Below are 10,054 nucleotides of genomic sequence, written 5' to 3'. Positions count from 1 at the left end.
GTCACCCTTTGCTACCTTTTCTTAGAACCATTTAGTGTGCCGGTAAACCACACACGCTCCACTAACATCTTCGCAAGGGCACAAAGTGTAATTTTATGGAATTGCATCAATTCACTTTTGCCTAAGTAACTAAGATTAGGAATTTGCAAAACATTTAGTTACTTTGTATTTCATTATACTTATAATGGAAGGTTTCATCCTATCCTACCCATTCGGCTAACGACCCTCCACTAGTCAAGAGTGTGGTGGGTAAGAGTGGATACCCATTCAATCGCCATATTATAAGCAATTTCCTTAAACACCCCTTATAGACCAGCTTCGTGAATGAGGCCTACTAACGGTAAGACTGACTTTTACTCATACATACATATATATATATATATATATATATATATATATATATATATATATATATATATAATGTTAGACTTTTAATGTTATATATAGTATAGGGTGCATTTTACACTTTTAAAATATTAGGTGATCAAATTTAACAATTATACTTTTAATTCAATTAAATTGTAAACCTAAACTTTTATGGATTTATTAAATCTCTTTTAATTATACACCTTAATCAATTAATAAAACCATAAGGGAGTGATTTGAACTTTTCAAAACATTACTAGGGTTTTAGAATTTAACATTCCTAATCAACTTTTAATCAACTTTTAAATTCCAAAACTTGAGGGCAAGTTTTGAAACCTTTTTTCAAAACATTAGGGTTTTAACTATTTAAATTTCAAAACTTCAAAACTTTTGGATTCAAATTTAAACTATAAAACCTAAAGGGGAAAATATGAAACTTTTCATAACAACAAGGATCAAATAACAAATAATTTTAAATTAACATTTAATCACATAGTTATCCATATTTGATTTATTTAATGATTTCTTGCAAAACAATTTATCAATTTACTCAAAATAATTAATCAATTATCTTATAAGGAAACAATTATCTTATTAATTGATAAATATCTTCATTTAGATCAAAAATATAGTCAAATATATCATATAATCGGATTAATATTGATATAACATGATAAGGTAACTATCCATATGCAAAAACAGCAAGAAATCCCGAGATAAGCACTATCTGACGAGTTGACTCGTCGAGTCAAGCCTGGACTCTTCGAGTCACCCTGGACTCGGCGAGTTCAGCTATGGACTCGGCGAGTCCAGCCTCTAGAACACCAAAAACTTGAATTTTTTAGATATACAATGCATCAATACAATTGAAACCATCCTAGGCTCTGATACCACTGATGGGTTTTGGTCATAAGACATCATATGTGCTCATACAAATCCTAATGCTTGGATCTAGGTTTCTCTATTGTACATGCTTTGAATCCAAGACTATAAACCCTAATTCTAGCATATGGAAATCGATATTAACATATAATTAGGTTTAAGATATTACCTTGATTGTTATGTAGCAATAACAATCCTAATTCCTCCTTGAATTGACTTTGGAAGGCTTAGAGTCACAAGTGTCACTCCTCTAATAGCTTACAAACACCAAGAGCAAATGGAGAAGGTATAAAGAGAGAGGAGAGAGGTAGGAATTCGTCCTTAGGACTTCTTGGGAAGGCTTAGACGAATTTATGGGCCTTAGGGGGTTTATATAGGTGTAAAGGTTAGGGTCTTAGTCCTTATCCTTATCTAGTTGCTTTCCCACCAAGTAACCATAAGATAAGTCTTAGAAACCCTTATCCTAGTCTAATTCTAAGGCATTATCTCCTTAAATTCGGTCACCCTATATTTAAGATAATCCATACCTTATTTTGTAACTATCACATAATTACAAATCAGCCCCTCTAGTTTAATTAATTACACTTGATCACAAAATTAATTCCTAATTAATTATTGACCAATATTAATTAAACAAATATGATTTCTCCTTTAATATATTATTCTTATAACATATTAATAAATCATATTAACCTCTCTCTCTTTATTTATTTCTCCAATCAAGTTGCTTTGGTGAAGGCAACCCAAAAGGACCATGTATCATCGGGTCAAGTACATACCAAAATAGTTATGGACTTAGACACTAATCCAACACTTTGAAGATTATCGGAACACTTCTCGGGTTCCAATTACACTTGCTACAGCTACCGCATCCTGAGAATCCACTTTATAAGAAGTCGTCCCCACACTACTACCCTAGGACCCATGGTATGCATATGACATATAATCCGAACATAAGCAGGAAGTACAATCCCAAGATACAATTACTCATATGGATGCGAGACAATAGCAATAAAATCATAAATAATAAATGATAGGAAAGCAAAAGTTATGCATCTGCAACATCGGAAGTTGCACGTGTCTCCTATGTAATCAACTGGAAAGCCCTGCTCCTCGCTGCAGGCGCCTCTGCCTGGCCCTGACGGTCGTCGGTGATCCTCAATGTCATATGGGCAGGTGCCATCACTAGTCCCGCTTCAGCCAAACTCGAACATTGGGCCTTCTTGTGGCCCCGCTGACTGCAATGAAAGTAATCAGGTCTGATCCTTGGGTGGTGGTAGCAGTATAATCCCTGCTATAATGACCGATCCGGCCGCACTTGAAGCAACTAGAATCACCACCACTACTGCTCCTACACGCACCCTCGTGTGTCCTGACGCACTTGCCACATTGGCTACGGTCCTGATAACATCTCGATCTAGAATCTGATGTCTTGGGCCTCTTGCCCAATCCCACGGATGTCTAAACTTCATCCGGCTTCCTTTTCCTGTCCGCCTCTAAGTCAATCTCCCTCTCCCTAGCCTGAGAGATCATATCCTCCGGCGTGTTGTAGCTGGACGGGCTCACGAACTGACTAATGTCGCTCCTCAACATCTTGTGGTACTGAGCATTCTTCATCTCCTTGTCTGCCACGTACTGTCGAACAAGAAGGGCTCTCTTGCTGAACTTGGCAGTGATTTTCGCCACCATCTCTGTAGTATGTTGGAGATCTTAAAACTCTCGTGCTAATTGTTACACCTCTATCACTGTTGCAAACTCGGCCCTGATCCTGGCATAAAAGTCACTCCATGTCATCGCGTCCAACGTGAAATCATCCCCAATAGCATGTCTAACCTCCTCCCACCAATCACATTCTCTATCCTTCAGAAGACAGGAGGTGAGTCAGACCTTGTCCCCCTCGGAACACCGGCTAAAACGGAAGGTGTTGGCGACATCTTCCAACCACCGACTGCTAGCAATGGGGTCCTTAACCTCATGATAGTCTAGAGCTCCACATGCTCTGAACTCTCTGAATGTTAATGTGCGCGTCCCCATCATGGCCGCCATCTCAGTGTGGAACGCACCTAACCTCTCGTCGAAAATCTCCAATATGTCGTCCTTGACTATACCAAAGATCACAGGAGTCTGGTCTAAAATAATATGCATAATCTCAGCTGAAATAAACTCTTTCATCTACTTATACAGCTGCCCAGCTCCAGAGCCCGAGCCTGATCCCTAACTGGCACCTGAACTACCCATTGGTCTACCACGTAGCGTCACCATGCTGCAACATATCATAACAACCATCAGTATACTCATCACTATCGAGGGATCACACACACACTACAATTTTCCTGGTTTTATCTCAACCCTACTTGACCTAAGTACGGATCCTCTGCTTTCAGTAGTATGGGCCCATACTACCTTCCACATCTATATATACTTTCCTCAAGGATTGCCTCAACTCCACTAAGTCCCTTCTCACTACTATTGCTCCCAGCACTAATCTTATCCTAGGCTTCCCCTAGGGTAATCACCATCCCACTCTCCGCCATCAGTTGCATAAGAAGACCCTACAATCTCTCCTTAACTAGCTCGCGAATATCATTACATATCACTAAGACTAGATAATTCTTCGAATGAGAGGTCCTACCCTACAACGGTTGGACTTAGAAAAGAGTTGCGAAATAAAGTTAGACCTAACCTTCTGAAATGATTTACTCCTTGCAATATGTAACTTAACATATTTGTTTACTAGTTAGTAAAAGATAATTAAAATTCCTAAAAGCACAAAGCAAGCAGCTTCAAGCATTGAGTAAACATAATCAAGCATATCCTAGTCAGGCCATCATATCACTGACTAATTTGTACTAGCATGCAGTTCATAAAGTTGATACACATATAACAGGTACATAAGGCATCCTTCCAAGATCCTTAGCCCTAATATAGCATGCAGTCCTCATAAGCATATCATAACATAAACTTGTATGGGTAATTTGGGAGTACTTACTTGATCTCGGTTGATTGCATGCACCACACCCTTTTCTCTTTTTCAAAGTTCTTTCCTTTTTTTCAAAATTCTTTTCTTTTTCTCAAAGTCCTTTCTATAAAAACGATTTTCTTTTGAAAATTTTCATACCAAGTCCTCAGTTTGAGTTCAAATACACCCGAGAGTGTGCTCGAATCCCTTAAACGAAGGCCCTGATACCAACTTGTAACATCCCAAAAACACAATCCAAAAATTTCGTTTTAAAATATAACAAAAACCATAATTGACATTCATTATAGAAAAGCATAAGTCATATATCTCAAAATATCATAACATCTGTCAAAACATATCAGAGTAAAAACATCCCAAGCTAAACTAATGGTATGTGCACTGCATTCATCCCGAGCTCTTCCATTTGCTACTTTCTCACACACCCAAACCTGAACGGCGGAAACATTCGGAGGCGGGGGACGTCATGTACAGTATCATAACAACTGAATAGTAAAGAAAGTACACACCACCATAATATATATTTGAAAAGTTTACATGATTGTTGTATTACATGTTTCAAAAGTTAAATACAATATAATGTTCCAAAAGATGTTACTAACGCCAAAGCACTAGTCCCCAAAAGGAGTTGCTAACCTGGTGTTTAGCGATTCCCTGAGAATACAAGTTATTTCAAATAAAAAGTATCAACAAGTATGTTGGTGAACTTATAAGTAGTTATTTGAGTAAATGCATGTCATTCAAAAGTTCGTGTTTGTTTTCTAGAAAATCCAATATCTTTTTATCAATTTAAGTTATGAATCGATGTTGTATAAAATGGATGAATTTGGACCAGGAAGATCCTATATTTTCCTAAAAAGTGAGAAGTAGTCTTAAATCTTCAAGACTGTAATTTGTAAGTAAATATGACATACTCATACTGAAAATGTATAGTTGTATTAGTGAAAAAAACAATAGGAAGCTTGTATTTTTACGTAAAATAACTGTAATATTACTTTTCCCGTAAAACATAATATCATAATAATTGTCTATCTTGTGAGTTTTCATAACCATACTATGATGGATTTTCCTGTAGCGACACTCTTCAGGCTTCGAAATGTTATGACACTTGTCACCCTTAACCTGTCGGTCCGACTGTAGCTAACAGCCAGGGTGCGGGATTATCAGTCTCGTATAGATCTATACACACTTATCACGTTCCCCGGACAGAGACTCTAGTTATAAAACAGGGCTTTCTTATATACCTTGATAGGTACGATGAAGATGAATGACTCACATATTCTCAATTAAGTCACGTATTTTGAAATAAATGTGTTTATTGTCCGAAATGATTACCCTTTTTACTACGTTGATAAAGGCATAACAATGATTTGTATTTTCTTGTATATACATAATGTTATAGTTAAAAATGGTTACCTTTGTCAAGATGTGTTATGCAAACATATAAATAAAGCATATTTTCATTTACAAACATAACTCATCCCGAGATGGTAAAATGGTTGCGCAAGATTTTTTGCATGTTAACCGCTTCGTATGATAGATATAACAAAAGCAAGGAGTTTATAGTAAAAGATTGATGCTTTCACACGATTTTAACCATGTGTTTACTTGTACCCTCCCCCCCCCCCCCCCTAAAAGTGTTAAAAAAGCATTGAAAAGTGTAGTGATAGGGGTATGAACTCACTTGGTAAGAGTGACAGTTTGATGAAGATGATGCTTAACTCGGGCAGCACTTCGACTGGAAAGAAGCAAGTTTCTCAGGAACTTTGGAACTTTAGGCTTTCGTCAAGGCTTGGGCACGTAACCGGGGCGTCGGGGTAGTCTCGGGATGCTTAACACAGAGTAGAAGTAGGAGAGGTGATAGAAATGAGCAGCCAAACTCGGAACCCTCGACTTCTATTTATAGGGTGCATTTTCTAAGTTCACGTCGTGAACATGAAGTTGTTCACGTCGTGAGCTCGATCTTATCTCCTCCGTAGAATCAACGACTGATAGCCCGACTCTGGTACACATCCGTCAGCAGCTCACGTCGTGAGCTTCTGGTTCATGTCGTGAGTTTCCTGACAGTGTGGGGTTTCGTGTCCCAAACTTTAGAAATTTATATCTCTCGCATACGAGTTCTGATTTTGACGTTCTTTATATCCACGCATAGGTAAGATTATGCTCTACAACTTTCGTTTAGATTACGTTGGCTAATTTTTACTTTATTTTTAATATTAAATTTTTAACAGGCCGGGACTGGAAAAGTCCGTTAAAAATCCATAACTTCTTCATCCGACGTCTGTTTTTGTCTGTCTTTTTACCATTGTATTACTATTGTCGAGGTTTTCGATTCTTGTTTAGATGGCTTTGGCTAAAAGTCGTTCGATCTCTATTTCGAGTTTTTAGCTGTCTACCGTTATATCCGAAACTTAGAAAAATCATAACTTTCTCATACGAAGTCAGATTTAGACATTCTTTATATATGTTTACGGTTTAATGATATCTACGAATTTTATTTAGATACCTAAGTCTAAAAAGTATTTTATTGAAATTTCGCGTTTTATGCTTAACAGTTATTTATCGGTTGTGTTGCGGATCTTCGATTGGTCATAACTTTTTCATTATAACTCGGATTTTAGTGTTCTCTATATTTTTGAAAACCTTGTTACGACATTTACCACTTAGTACGTTTGAATTAGGATTTTTGAACATTTCATTTTTTGACGCTATTTTTATTATTTCAAAAATAGGTTACAGTATTCAACTTTAAGTCATTACATTGACTTGAAATATCGGGTTGTTACATACTCGAAGTACCTGAAACCAAAACTAAAATTGTAAGAACGAAGCTTAGTCAGCCTCCCTAAACTACCACATACCATACACATAATCACATAACAACATACACAGGGCCAAGCCCACTACATCGGGCCCCGCCCGGCATCGGACGAATATGACATCAGGCCCCGCCTGTCATCGAGCCCCACTCGGTATATAGATCTGTTACTACCAGGCCTCGCCTGTCTCTAGTCCCCGCCCGCTATATGTATACAGATAATACATATAATCATGCTAGTACATAAAAGTCAAACACAACACTATAACTGTTAGTCTCAAGGCCCCACCTATCTTGGTCCCCGCCCCTACTTTGCCAATAATAAGATATGGAACCCCGTCCACGCTCAGCTAATGATAAGCTACAGGACCCCGCCTATACTCACCTCCCTACCAGGCGCATACAAGTATCATAAAGATAACAAGTATAACTAAACAGACATTCCTTCCTCGGGTACCACCCGACATCGAACCGTAGTTCGGAAACATACATATGAACCTTCCTCGAGCCTCGCCCAACATCAGGCCAAAATTCGGAAACATATAAGCTACATCGGGTTAACCCCGACATCGAATCTATATCCGGCATACACTAACATACATAAACGGGCCGGCATTGGTGCCTTCGACCCGTTCCTACTAGAGAAAACTCACCTCACAAGCTAACAGTAGAATCCCACGAATAGACCTCTCGCTGCTAGCTGGCAGATACCCGAACTGTTGATCTCTAGACTCCACAAGCTATGATTACCAACATAATACTTAGTCAAAATCTAATAATCCTTCTTAGGGTAAATGACCATTGTACCCCTGGTCCAAGTCAACATTCTAATTAAAGTCAATGTTTTGGGTTAACTCAACTCATCGAGTTGCTCCATCAACTCGCCGAGTTCTATAAATCAGAACCTTGAAATCGCGATCCAACTCGTTGAGTCACCCCCTTAACTCACCAAGTCCCATGGCTAGTTAGCGAATCAACTCGTCGAGTCCCTTCACAGACTCGTCGAGTTCTACCTTAAACTAGATCGGGACATAACGACTCAACTCGTCGAGTTCCTCTATGGACTCAACGAGTCCCTCATTCTGATTGGGCCATCTTAATAAATTAAGCCTCTACTCTCGAGATCCAAACTCCATACTTCTTCTACATACTGAAAGTGCCCAATTAAGGGTAAAGTTTCCAACTTTACCCATTAATAGTCCTTCCTAATGGGTTTAGCTCAAACCCTAGTTCTTCAGGACATAGATCTTTGTCCAAAAGCCATAATACTCCAAACCAAATCATGAAAACTGAGATCTAGGTCCTAGACACCGAATGAACACGTAAATGTCCTAAATTTCCTTCCATGCATAGCCTTTTAGGCTTAAAAGGCCATAATAACACCTTATAGCTTGCATAGGGCTTCCATGGTCATAAAGTTTGCACCTTTATGCCATGAAACCCCTTCTAAACCCCAGATTTGAAAGGTAAGTCACTTAGGATGTCCATTTCCCAAGGACTAAGCTTCTTAGACCGAAAACCCTCATAAAGTGAAAATAAGAATATCTAAGAAACTACTAGATAAGTTAGAGGCTTGATTACCAAAAAAGGATGAGGGTGAGATGTTACTTATGGATCTACAATCTTCTCTTGGAATCCTCTAGCTTCTTCTTCTACAAGCTTCAAATCACACAAAGTTCACTCAAAATGGCTCACAAGCATTATGGTTTCGAGATCTATGGTTTGGGACTTGGAGGCTGGAAATGAGGCCATAAGGTGGGGATTAAGATTCTTAAATAGGATGCAAAACCTCGAATTTAGGGTTTCCCAAACCCGGACCAACTCATCGAGTTAGTCCTCCTCAACTCGTCGAGTAGGTTTCTCAACCCGCGTCCAAAAACTTATTCCTACTCGTTGAGTTATGCCCCTTGGACTCGACGAGTTGACCTTCAATTTTCTCATTATCTTTCCTTAATTAGCCTTCTAGTTTCCGGGTGTTACGTAAATTTATGGTTTTAAGGAAAGAAAGTCAAGGGTTTGGAGTGTGTTTCACTAAATTTAACTAGCTAGTTACATACATAACTAAATGGTTGCTCAAAGTTTCTACTTATTTGTACATGACATTTATATTCATACCTTATGAATATAACCAGTTTTTGTTCTCTTTTACTAACATTTCCTAGAATAATAATTTCCTAATTAGTTGTTAAAATATTATTTTCACAAAATAATAATTCTTCCATTAAATACAAGTGTTGATTATATTTATTAATAATCAAATTACCCTAATAAATATTCAATAAGTAGTAACTTGTTATAAGCTGTGACCATATATGATTATATTCCATTAGCAAATATCATTCTATAATGACTTTTTGGCATAAAGATCTTTCAAAAAATAGAGGCCCAATGTGTTTGTTGTTGGAACAAAGCCAGTAGTTATTATTGGATCAGAAGTAAGTTGGTGATGCTCTTCCTCGACTACGACTTTGGCCGCCACAATATCCTCCCCGACCGAAGCCGCAATCACACATGGTATATGTCGCTAAATTGGCCATGACCACCCAATTGTGGTTTACAGGAAGGTAGGGTCGGTGGTGTTGATGTTGTGTCATTGAGTGGTAATAGCATTCTGAGTAATGGTCTCTTGTTTGGAACAAGGAGTTTCTCCTAAGGGAAATTGAGATCTTGGTTTATTAAAATTTGGAGGGGGTTCACATTGCAGAATTATGGTAGCAATAGTATCATAATTTCATTTTGCAAGTCCAACAAGTTGAAGCATCATATATGTTTTAGAAATTTGGTTTCCAAACGTTGGCAAGTTGATTTAATAAAATCTTGAGGTGAGCATAGTAATTTGAAATATTGAAAACAGATTCTAATCTTGTTAAGTTGAATTGCTCTTGAAAGTAGTAGAAGGCACATGTAGCTTTATTGTCTTTGAAGATTTCTTGAAGTCACTTCCCATATATGTGTTGTAGATCATTGGAGATCGTGTTGTAGATCCATCGTTTGATGACTACATAGATTCC

This window comes from Lactuca saligna, chromosome 6 (genome assembly GCF_052625555.1).
Source record: "Lactuca saligna cultivar CGN05327 chromosome 6, ASM5262555v1, whole genome shotgun sequence".
In the NCBI taxonomy this organism is placed as follows: Eukaryota; Viridiplantae; Streptophyta; class Magnoliopsida; order Asterales; family Asteraceae; genus Lactuca; species Lactuca saligna.
This window is presented reverse-complemented; position numbering follows the sequence as displayed.